The following is a 12,859-nucleotide window of genomic DNA, read 5'->3' as shown; positions in this document are numbered from 1 at the left end:
GGAAGCTAATGAGGAGATGAAAGAGCAAATGCAGGCATTGAAGGAGGAGATGAAAGAGCAAATGCAGGCATTAAATGATCGCACCAATCAACAGTTAAAAGACCAAATACGGGAAGCAAGAGATCATTTCAATAAAGAGTTAGAGATACTGAAAAAAAACCAAACTGAAATCCTTGAAATGAAGGAAACAATAAACCAAGTTAAAAACTCCATAGAAAGCATAACCAATAGGATAGAACACCTGGAAGACAGAACCTCAGACATTGAAGACAAAATATTTAACCTTGAAAACAAAGTGGAACAAACAGAGAAGATGGTAAGAAATCATGAACAGAATCTCCAAGAACTATGGGATATCATGAAAAGGCCAAATTTGAGAATTATTGGGATTGAGGAAGGCTTAGAGAAACAAACCAAAGGAATGAACAATCTATTCAATGAAATAATAACAGAAAATTTCCCAAATCTGAAGAACGAAATGGAAAACCAAGTACAAGAGGCTTATAGAACTCCAAACATACAAAATTACAACAGACCCACACCAAGGCACATTATTATGAAAATACCTAACATACAAAATAAAGACAGAATTTTAAAGGCCGCGAGAGAAAAGAATCAAATTACATTCAGAGGGAAACCAATAAGAATATCAGCAGATTTTTCAATCCAGACCCTAAAAGCTAGAAGGGCCTGGAACAACATATACCAAGCCCTGAAAGAAAATGGATGCCAACCAAGAATCTTATACCCAGCAAAACTTACCTTCAAATTTGACGATGAAATAAGATCCTTCCATGATAAACAAAAGCTAAAGGAATTTACAAAAAGAAAGCCAGCATTACAGAACATTCTCAGCAAAATATTCCATGAGGAAGAGATGAAAAACAACGATGCAAATCAGCAACAGGAGGCGCTAGCCTAAAGGAATAGCCAAATAAAGGAGAAACCAAATCATGTCAAAAACAAATATGAGTCCATTGACTGGGAATACAAATCATATCACAATAATAACCCTGAATGTTAATGGCCTGAATTCATCAATCAAAAGACACAGACTGGCAGATTGGATTAAAAAGAAAAATCCAACAATATGCTGCCTGCAAGAGACACATCTCATAGAAAAAGACACCCATAGACTAAAGGTGAAAGGATGGGGAAAAACATACCATGCACACGGACACAGCAAAAAAGCTGGAGTATCCATCCTCATCTCAGATAATGTGGACTTCAAACCAAAACTAGTCAGAAGGGATAAAGAAGGACATTACATGCTGCTTAAGGGAAGCATAAATCAGCAAGACATAACAATCATAAATATCTATGCCCCGAACATTGGCTCATCCACGTACGTCAAACAAATCCTTCTCAATTCCAGAAATCAAATAGACCACAACACAATAATACTAGGCGATTTTAACACACCTCTCTCATCACTGGATAGATCGTCCAAACAAAAATTGAATAAAGAAACTATAGATCTCAACAACACAATCAGCAATTTAGACTTAACAGACATATATAGAATATACCATCCAACAAAGAATGAATACACTTTCTTCTCAGCAGCACATGGATCCTTCTCTAAAATAGACCATATTTTATGCCACAAAGCTACTGTTAGTAAATACAAGAAGATAGAGATACTACCTTGTACTCTATCAGATCATAATGGATTGAAATTAGAAATAAATGACAGAATAAAAAACAGAAACTTCTCCAATACCTGGAGACTAAATAATACACTATTATATGATGAATGGATAACAGAAGACATCAGGAGGGAAATAAAAAAATTCTTAGAAGTAAACGAGAACAAAGACACATCATATCAAAATCTCTGGGACACTATGAAAGCAGTACTTAGAGGAAGATTTATTTCATGGGGTGCATTCAAAAAAAGAAGTAGAAATCAACAAATAAACGAGTTAACACTACAGCTCAAAGCACTAGAAAAAGAAGAGCAGACCAATACCAAAAGTAGTAGAAGACAGGAAATAGTTAAAATCAGAGCCGAAATCAACGAAATCGAAACAAAAGAAACAATCGGAAAAATTAATAAAATAAATAGTTGGTTCTTTGAAAAAATAAATAAAATTGATAAACCCTTAGCCACACTAACAAAGAGAAAGAGGGAGAAAACTCAAATTACTAAAATTCGGAATGAACAAGGAAACATCACAACAGACACGAGTGAAATACAAAACATAATTAGAAGCTATTTCGAAAATCTATACTCCAACAAAACAGAAAACCTTGAAGACATCAACAAATTTCTAGAGACATATGAACTACCTAAACTGAACGAGGAGGACATACACAACTTAAATAAACCAATTTCAAGCAATGAAATAGAAGAGGTCATCAAAAGCCTACCAACAAAGAAAAGTCCAGGACCAGATGGGTTCTCAGCCGAGTTCTATAAAACCTTTAAAGAAGAGCTCATTCCAATACTCCTCAAACTATTCCATGAGATAGAAGAGGAGGGAACCCTACCAAACTCGTTCTATGAAGCCAATATCACCCTGATACCTAAACCAGACAGAGACACATCAAGGAAAGAAAATTTCAGACCAATATCCTTAATGAACATCGATGCAAAAATTCTCAACAAAATTTTAGCAAATCGCATACAAATATATATTAAAAAGATAGTGCACCACGATCAAGTGGGTTTTATCCCAGGGATGCAAGGTTGGTTCAACATTCGGAAATCAATAAATGTCATTCACCATATCAACAGACTTAAAGTTAAGAATCACATGATTATTTCAATAGATGCAGAAAAAGCATTTGATAAAATACAGCATCCCTTCATGCTCAAAACACTAGAAAAAATTGGGGTAATGGGAACATTCCTAAACATTATAAAGGCCATCTACGCTAAGCCCATGGCTAATATCATTCTAAATGGTGAAAAACTGAAAGCGTTCCCCCTAAAAACTGGAACAAGGCAGGGATGCCCTCTTTCACCGCTTCTATTCAACATCGTCCTTGAGACTCTAGCCAGAGCAATTAGACAAACCAAAGAAATTAAAGGGATACGAATAGGAAAAGAAGAACTCAAACTATCCCTGTTCGCTGATGACATGATTATATATTTAGAGGAACCTGGAAATTCCACCAGAAAACTTTTAGAACTCATAAGTGAATTCAGTAAAGTAGCAGGTTACAAGATCAATGCTCATAAATCCAACGCATTTTTATACATAAGTGATGAATCTTCAGAAAGAGAAATTAGGAAAACTACTCCATTCACAATAGCATCGAAAAAAATAAAATACTTGGGAATCAATCTCACAAAAGAGGTGAAAGACCTCTACAATGAGAACTACAGAACACTAAAGAAAGAAATTCAAGAAAACCTTAGAAGATGGAAAGATCTCCCATGTTCCTGGATAGGCAGAATTAATATCGTCAAAATGGCTATACTACCTAAAGTTCTATACAGATTCAATGCAATTCCAATTAAAATCCCAATGATGTACCTCGCAGAAATAGAGCAAGCAATTATGAAATTCATCTGGAAGAATAAAAAACCTAGAATAGCTAAAGCAATCCTCAGTAGCAAGAGCGAAGCAGGGGGTATTGCAATACCAGATCTTCAACTCTACTACAAAGCAATAGTAACAAAAACGGCATGGTATTGGTACCAAAATAGACAGGTAGATCAATGGTACAGAATAGAGGACATGGACACAAACCCAAATAAATACAATTTTCTCATACTAGACAAAGGTTCCAACAATATGCAATGGAGAAAAGATAGCCTCTTCAACAAATGGTGCTGGGAAAACTGGAAAACTATATGCAATAGAATGAAACTAAACCCCTATCTCTCACCCTACACAAAACTCAACTCAAAATGGATCAAGGACCTCGGAATCAGACCAGAGACCCTGCATCTTATAGAAGAAAAAGTAGGTCCAAATCTTCAACTTGTTGGCTCAGGATCAGATTTCCTTAACAGGACTCCCATAGCACAAGAAATAAAAGCAAGAATAAACAACTGGGATAGATTCAAACTAAAAAGCTTTCTCTCAGCAAAGGAAACTATCAGAAATGTGAAGAGAGAGCCTACAGAGTGGGAGAATATCTTTGCCAACCATACCTCAGATAGAGCGCTAATTTCCAGAATCTATAAAGAACTCAAAAAACTCTACACGAAGAATACAAATAATCCAATCAACAAATGGGCTAAGGAAATGAACAGACACTTCACAGAAGAAGATGTACAAGTAATCACCAGATATATGAAAAAATGTTCAACATCCCTAGTAATAAGGGAAATGCAAATCAAAACTACCCTAAGATTTCATCTCACCCCAATTAGAATGGCGATTATCAAGAATACAAGCAACAATAGGTGTTGGCGAGGATGTGGTGAAAAAGGAACACTCATACATTGCTGGTGGGGTTGCAAATTAGTGCAACCACTCTGGAAAGCAGTGTGGAGATTCCTCAGAAAGCTTGGAATGGAAACACCATTTGACCCAGCTATCCCACTCCTTGGCCTATACCCAAAGGACTTAAAATCAGCATACTACAGAGATACAGCCACATCAATGTTCATTGCTGCTCAATTCACCATAGCCAGATTGTGGAACCAACCTAGATGCCCTTCAGTTGATGAATGGATAAAGAAACTGTGGCATATTTATACAATGGAATATTACTCCGCAATGAAGAATGATAAAATTATGGCATTTGTAGGCAAATGGTCGAAATTGGAGAATATCATGCTAAGTGAGATAAGCCAATCTCAAAAAACTAAAGGACGAATGATCTCGCTGATAAGCGGATGAGGACATATAATGGGGGGTGGGAGGGGCTAGCATTAGGTTTAGGGTTAGGTTTAGAGTTAGGCTAAGGAGAGCAGTAAGAATGAAGGAAAGAAGGACTGTGTAGAGGGAAAAGAGGGGTGGGAGGGGTGGGAGGGGTGGGGGGGAGGGGAAAAATATAATAAACATCATTACCCTATGTAAACGTAAAAAAAATAAAATAAAAAAAAAATAAAAAAAAAAAAAATGTTTTTGAAAAAAAATAATAAATAAATAAATAAAAGGAAAAAACTTGATGAATTTGGGAGTTTTACACCTGTAAAACTATTACCACAATCAATGCCATAAACATAGCTACACCCCCAAAAGTTTGTATGTATTCTGAACAGAACATTAAACATTACAAGCATAACTATTATAGAAGGAAGTTTGCCCCTTCCTTTTTTTTTTCCCCCAGAATGGATTTTTTTTTTTTAATTTTCCACAGAGGTATATAGGGTAATAATATCTGTCTCATTACCATCCTTCCCAACCCCACCACCCCCGCTCCCCTCACTCCTCTCTGCAAAATCCCAAGTTCCTTCATTCTTCCCTACCCACCCCCCACGATGGATCAACATTCACTAAAAATAGCTCATTATTACAGCAATGATATATTATAAAAGGTAAGAGAACAAACGTGTAATAAGACTTAGAAAACAAGTTCAACAGCTAGTATGGTTTTAATAAAGGGCTTTTAAAAAGAACTCATAGGTTAAAATGAAAGATGTGAACTTGAGCATATTATTATTTCCATTTGGATAATACAACAGATTATATAATCCTAGTATTATCTTTAACTAATTTAAATAAAAATTTGAAAATCTAAGGAAACATAGTTATGTGTGTGTGTATGTATATACATATATATACATACACACACACACACACACAAAGCATGTAGCTTAAACCACATGAGGGTGGTAATCATGACTGTTTTCTTCATCATTCCAAAAAAGCAGTACAAGCCGGGCATGATGGCACATGCCTGTGATCCCAGCAACTCAGGAGGCTGAGGCAGGAAGATGGCAATGACAAGTTCAAAGCTAGCCTCAGGGCTGGGGTTGTGGCTCAGTGGTAGAGTGCTTGCCTGGCATGTCTGAGGCACTGGGTTCAATTCTCAGAACCACATATAAATAAATGAATAAAATTAAGGTCCATCGACAATTAAAAAAAAAAAAAAAACAAAGCCAGCCTAAGCTACTTAGGAAGACCCTGTCTCAGAATGATAAAATAAGAAGCAGTCTGGGGATGAGCTCAGTGGTTAAATGCCCCTGGATTCAAACCCTAGTACCAAGAAAAAAATAAAAAATCAGTATGAATCACAATGCCAGATACACTGCAATCATTAACAAATCTTTTTGAATGAATGAATGAATAAAATCCTACCAAGACATGTTTATCATTCAATTAGTTACCCTATTTCCTTTAAAATAATAGGATTTTTAAATATGCAAATCAAGATGGTAGCACATGCCAGTTATTCAGTGACTTCAGGGGCTAAGGCAAGAGGATCAAAGTTCGAAGCCAGCCTCAGCAACTCAGCAAGACCGTCTCAAAATAAAAATAAAATATAAAGGACTGGGGATGTAGCTCAGCGGCCCTGGGTTTAATCCCAGTACCAAAATGAATACAAATACACACACACACACACACACACACAAATTGTGCATGGTTTTCTGACTTTTGTTCAATATTATTTCCACTAGGACTAGAAGGAGAAACAGGTGGAAGACAAGGACATCACATACATACATCATGTAAGGATAGCAGCACTCTGATTCTCTGCAATTTCATAAAACACTAAACAAGATAAGCCATGTCTACCAAAATTATTTTTGCAACCCAGAAATTCCATTTCTGGTAATTTACCCTAAGAAAACATCAAAAGCACATTCAAGCTTGGCACAGTGGCACATACCACCAACTTGGGAAGCTGAAGATCACGATCTCCAGACTAGCCTAGCAACTTAGCAAGACCCCGTCTAAAAATGAAAAACGTATAGGGGTGTAGTTCAGCAGTCCCTGGGTCTGATACCCAGAACCAAATATTTTAAAAAAATACATTCACAGAATTATGCATAAGGATAATCATGCTAGTATTACTTATAGCAGAAAAAAAGGAAATCTATGTGAATAACAAGGTAATAGATAAATTATGGTACACCCACCCACATAATAGAATACACTCTATTCATTTACTCTTGAGTTATTATTGCAACTAAAACTAGTCATACTCTTTTCCTCTAGATCTTTGAACAAATTTTCCCCTACATGATGTTGGAAATTCTTTTTCTGATTTTTCTTTGCCTGATTAATTCCACCTTGTGTGGGAGGGTGTTTGTTTATTTTTTGTTTCTGTACTATGGAATAAACTCAGGGGCACTTAACCACTGAGTCACATTCCCAGCCCTTTTTATTTTTTTGAGATAGGTCTCAATAAGTTGCTTAGGGTCTCTAAATAGATGAGGATGGCTTTGAATTTGCAACCCTCCTGCCTCAGCCTTCCAGATCACTGCATTACAGATGTTAGTCACCATGCCCAGCAATTCCACCTTATCTTTTGTAACACTTATCTCTGAGTATACTTCCCACCGCAAAAATGGATGAGAAAAACCTCTAAAGTATGCACAATACAAGCACTTTCCACACTACAATAAAATTACTATTGTTTCTCCTGAACTGTCAAGTATAAAGTTTTATACAAGTTAATCATTCCTAATCCAAAATATGATTCCAAAATACTCCAAAATCTGAAACTTTGAGAACCACCATTGTGAAAATTCCATAGCTGACCTCTCTTAAGGGAGGCCATGATCAAAAAAGGAATACAAAAAAGAAAAAGAAAATCGTATAGTACTTTCAGATTATCTATGGTTACAGGAAACATCAGAGAACTTCATGTTAAGACTTGTGTCTCATTCCCAAGATATCTTAATATGTATAGGCAAACATTTCAAAATTCAAAATCTGAAATACTTCTGATCCCAAACATTTCAGATAAGTAATACTCAACCTGTAGTCCATTCATCACTACCAAACATAAAAGGCATTCAGTATTTGTTATATGAACGATTCTACAGTTATTAATTGGGAGAAAGAGTAGAATCACACTTTAAAAGAATGTTTAATGACATAAGAAATGTTTTTGATATACCATGGCCATAAAACATGCTCAGTCTCATTCCAATTTTTTAAAAAGGAAAAAAAGAGTAAAAAGAAAAGGACTAGAAAACAAAGCATAAGAGAACTTTCTAGAGTGATAATCTATATGAGATTATAGAATGGTTACAGGGATATGTAATCAACTGTATACAGAAACTCATAAAACATTATACCTAACTAGAGCTGGGATATGGTAGAACACTTGCCTAGTATATACAAGGGCCTAGATTCAATCCCCAGCACTGCAAAAAAAAAAAAAGCAAAAAAAAAAAAAAAAAAAAAAAAAAAACAAGCATATGCCTGACAATGCAAATTATACTACCATAAATTAGCTATAATAAATTAGATATAATACATATTATAATATACAATCTTTCAAAAAGACTAGAAAACCACATGCTAGGACATCATTTCTAGGTGTTAGAATAACCAGTAATTTTTATTTTCTTCTGAATTTTTTTATATTTCAATTTTCTACAATGGGAATGTTACCTTTGCAAAAAAGTACTTCAGATTTTTTTTCATTTTTATTTTTTTTGGTGAGGGGGGTACTGGAGATTGAACTCAGGGGCACTTGACCATTGAGCCACATTCCCAGCCCTATTTTGTATTTTATTTAGAGACAGGGTCTCAACTGAGCTGCTCAGCACCTCACCATTGCTGAGGTAGGCTTTGAACTCCGATCCTTATATCTCAGCCTCCTGAGTCACTGGGATTACAAGCATGCACCACCATGCCCAGCCTATTAGATTTTTAATTCTCATATTTCATTAAATCTAAAATGCCATCAACTGTAAGCTATACCATTATTTTATGTATCCAAGAAAAAAAATGCAGCCAGTCATTGATAATTAGACATTTCTCAATTTCAGCAATGTCAAAATGATGAACTATGTAAGTATCTGATATGTCTCTATATAGTTTAAGGGATTAGAGTGGAGGTGACTTTCTACAGTTTCTTATTCAAGGATAAAATAGATGCCTATTAGCACAATCTTAGAGCAAATTATAAAAACCAATGATTTCTGATCACTTAAACGTAGAACTTTAAAAAAGTCACACCCCTAGCATGATATAAATCTGAAAATGCCACAAGCTAACTGCAATAAAATGAGTAAACGTTAGACCCTGCATTTATACACAGTTACTTAATTGTCAAGTGAAATGAGAAGTTCAGATAAAAACTTACTGCTCTTAGTTAACTATTTCTCAATTGAAATAAAATAATCATGTGTCTACTAGTAAACTATTATTCTAGATGGCATTAAAGCCAACCGGGTGCCTGTGGTGGAGCAGCAGGACAGATAGGCAAGGCAGGCAAGGCAAGGCAAGGTGGCCTGGAGATGCACTTGGACAGGTGCAGGCACAGCTTTCCTCTTTACATTTTAGCACATTATAGTTATATATAATGGTGGGATCATTGTTACTTATTTGTACATGCATCATGTAACAATATAATTTAGCAGATATCATTCCTGAGTGTTTCCCCTTTTCCTCCCCTCATCCCTCCCATCTACTGATTTCCCTTCTACTTTCATGAGATCAGTCACTTTTCTTTTCCTTTTTCTTCTCTAGCTTCCACAAGAGAGAAAACATCTGACCCTTAACCTGAGTGTGGTTTGTTTTTCTTAAAGTAATGTACTCGGGTTCCATACATTCTTCAGTAAATGACGTAATTTCATCCTTTATGGCTAAATACAACCTCATTGTGTATATTAAAGTATATATGTACGTATATGATGAAATGTAATGTTCAGAGCAGTGACAGGATGGGAGAGCAGTGACTGAGATTGGGGGTCTCTGATGACCTCATGGCTGTGGCATGCCTGGTGCCTGGAAATGTTACTATGCAAGGGCACAAGATGCTTAGCTGCTGTGGCAATGCCCTGCATGAGGAGGCTCTGTGCAAGAGTCTTATCAACTCTGACCTTGATCTCAGGCACACAGCTCCTGGTAACAGAGGAATTCTTATGCTAGACAACCACAATGTTTCACCAGCTCCACTTCTCTGGTTCCTGCCCACTTTACAGTAACTTTAAACAATGGACTTTCTTGAGAGTCAAAGTTCCTAACATTGCACTTTGCAACTGTGGATTGCAACCGTGGAAAAGCTACGTAGATGTCTTAGTTTCTGTAGCTTTCCTGAATACAAAGAATAATGGTTACATACTATCAGGTATAATAAGATATATATAAATAAAAATTGCTGGCATAACTCTTTAAATCTGTGTCTCCATCAGAGAGCTGACTAGAATATTGTGAAAAGACAGAATGTTATAGATTGAGATCCAAAATTCTTATTTAGTCTTTAGTCTCTTTTTGGTTGTTGTTGCTGTTACTGTTGTTGCACTGGGAATTGAACCCTGAGCTCTACCCCTGAGTATATCCTCAACCCTTTTCTATATATTTTGAGACAGGGTCTGGTAAATTGCTCAGGCTAGCCTGGAATTTGTCGTCCACCTGCCCAAGTCTCCCAAGCAGCTGAGATTACAGGCATGAGCTATTGCGACCAGCTTTCATATCTTTTAATGGCCATTTACCATCAACCTCTTTGTATAACTAGCCATTCTCATGACTACTATGTAAAAGTCTTGAAATCTATCATTAAGCTTATCAGATCTCTAGCTTCCACCAACTCTAAAGTTAAGAACATTATAACTGCCAGGCATGGTGGCACATGCCTATAATCCCAGTAGCTCAGGAGGCTGAGGCCAGAGGATTGCAAATTCAAAGTCAGCCTCAGCAACTTAGCAAGACTCTATCTCAAAATAAAATATTTTTTTAAAAAGATGGGGGCTGGGGAGATAGCTCAGTCAGTAGAGTGCTTGCCTTGCATGCACAAGGCCCTGGGTTTGATACCCAGCACCGTGGGGGGGGGGGGGGGGGGATGGGAATGTGGCCCAGTATTAAGTGCCCCTGGGTTCAATCCCCAGTACAAAAAAAAAAAGTTATAACATCTAAAACTTATAAAAGAGATTCCCCTATCTCTGCTTTTGCCCACCTGAGGTTTACACCAACGTGTTTGGTAAATGCACTGATTTATTACTTTCTTTTGTTCTGTGACTATATACTCTTCCTCAGTGGAGCACGTAATGCAGGGTAACCTGAATCTGTTCCCTGGCCTTGGTCACACATATTTGGCTTGGAAAAAAATTCTCTTATTTCCTTTGGAGCAAAAGTTGTGTTTTTCCCCAACGCCCCTCACGCACACCCAAGAACAAAGTTTTAAATGCAAATGCCTAAATAAAAATCTAGACTGACACTTCCTAGAATGTGCTCTTGCACTGTGAGTCTCTTTGTGTCTCAGTCTCCTTATCTATAAGTGAATACGTTATTCACACACAGGCATGTTGGGAGGATTAAATACTTAAAGTACTTAGAACAAAACTTGACTCCTAGTAGCACTCAGTGTTATATGTAGTATTTCCACTATAATTATTATTAGGGGTTTAATACATAAGGTCCTACTAGAGTAGCTACGTTAAAGGTCCCGTCCCATGAGGGGGATAGAAAAGAATATAGTTCTGCATACAGGATCATGACCAAACTCTATGGGATCCTTTGGATTTGTATGGGGGTGGGGGGAGGTTGCAACCATCAAACCTCTAGGATGCAATCATATAAATAATACAACTCTGCCAACAGCCAGCAACAGACTCCCTCACCCCCACACACACCCCCATTGATCCTGCTTTTTGACTTGCAGCTACTTTTGATAATAATTATGTCTCTTCAGGCCTTACGTGCTCCATTGACTTTCTGACTTCACTACATCTGCTACAAAATCTCCAGATAGTAATTAATTTAAAGGGCTTTAAAAGAGGCGGGGAAAAGAGGGGAGTGACTTGAGCTGTGGCTGGATAAAAGCCCTTTTGGAAGGCGCTCGTTCTTATACCTCGTTTGCGCTGACACCATACGGAGCGCTGGCGGAACTTTCACCTCCAGGCCTGGGAAAGCGGCTCCACCGCGTAGGAACGAAACCCCAACGCACGGGAGCCCGCACGCACCCCCGGGCTCTGCGGCGGAAACGCCCCTACCGGGAGTCTCCACACAAACGCCCGCCCTCACCACCCCACCGCCCGGCGCCCGGCGCCCGGCCTCCGCCCCCTGGGCCAGCAGCCAGGGTGACTTTCGCACTTCAGATCGAGGCTCCGCGACCCGCGCGAGGCGGCCGTAGACGCTCCCAAAGCCCTCCTTCCCCCTCAGCGGCCCGTCTGGCGCCATTCCCCACTCTGTCCCGCATATGCTCACCGGCTGTCGCAGCCTCAGGCCTACCCCTCCAACGACACACCGGCAACAATCTAACAAACTGCTCGCCCAATCTAAGAAGCAAACCGCGGGCGGACGGCAAACCCCTCACTGCCACAGGAGCTCAAGCATCCCGCCTTCACGCAGCCAATCGCGAGTGAGGCGTCGCGCGTGCGCACTACCTCTCCGCTCCGGCGCATCGTCCGGCCCACTGATTGGACGACCTTGCTACGTCACTGCGCCTGTGCCTTTGCGCTTCCCTTTAAGACAAACTTGGAAGTTTGTCTCCTGTTTACAGTTCAATACAGGAAATACTGATTTATTGCTGAGACAGATGTAGAGACTGAGGTTACAGACCTCACAGCGTACGTGGGCAGGTAATAAGTTGTAATTCAGTATAAAAGAGCAATCATAGAAACGCACCCGTCGTTAAACTCATGCCTTCATTCAAAAGATATTTTTTAAAGTCCTTGTTAAGTTCTGGGAATATAAAGATGAGTAATTACTTGACCCTTACAAAAGGGGACCTCCTCCGGACTTGGAAAAGCATTAAAGGATTTTAATCAGGGAAGTGACATCATTCAATGGATATTTACTGAGCACCTTCCAAGACAATGACATAGTTGGCC

At 38.3% G+C, this 12,859-nt stretch overlaps 1 protein-coding gene across 1 annotated transcript in view; it reads right to left on the bottom strand.

The window, feature by feature from the left end:
- Rad54b (RAD54 homolog B) overlaps nt 1–12,353 on the bottom strand; it is a 107,413-nt gene extending 95,060 nt beyond the window's left edge. Inside the window, exon 1 of the mRNA XM_047529190.1 lies at nt 12,234–12,353. The gene's annotated coding sequence lies outside the window, so the exon portion shown is untranslated. The remainder of the gene's footprint in view (nt 1–12,233) is intronic.
- Nucleotides 12,354–12,859: the final 506 nt, after the last annotated feature.

This window comes from Sciurus carolinensis, chromosome 1, assembly GCF_902686445.1.
Source record: "Sciurus carolinensis chromosome 1, mSciCar1.2, whole genome shotgun sequence".
Taxonomy (NCBI): domain Eukaryota; kingdom Metazoa; phylum Chordata; class Mammalia; order Rodentia; family Sciuridae; genus Sciurus; species Sciurus carolinensis.
This window is presented reverse-complemented; position numbering and strand designations above follow the sequence as displayed.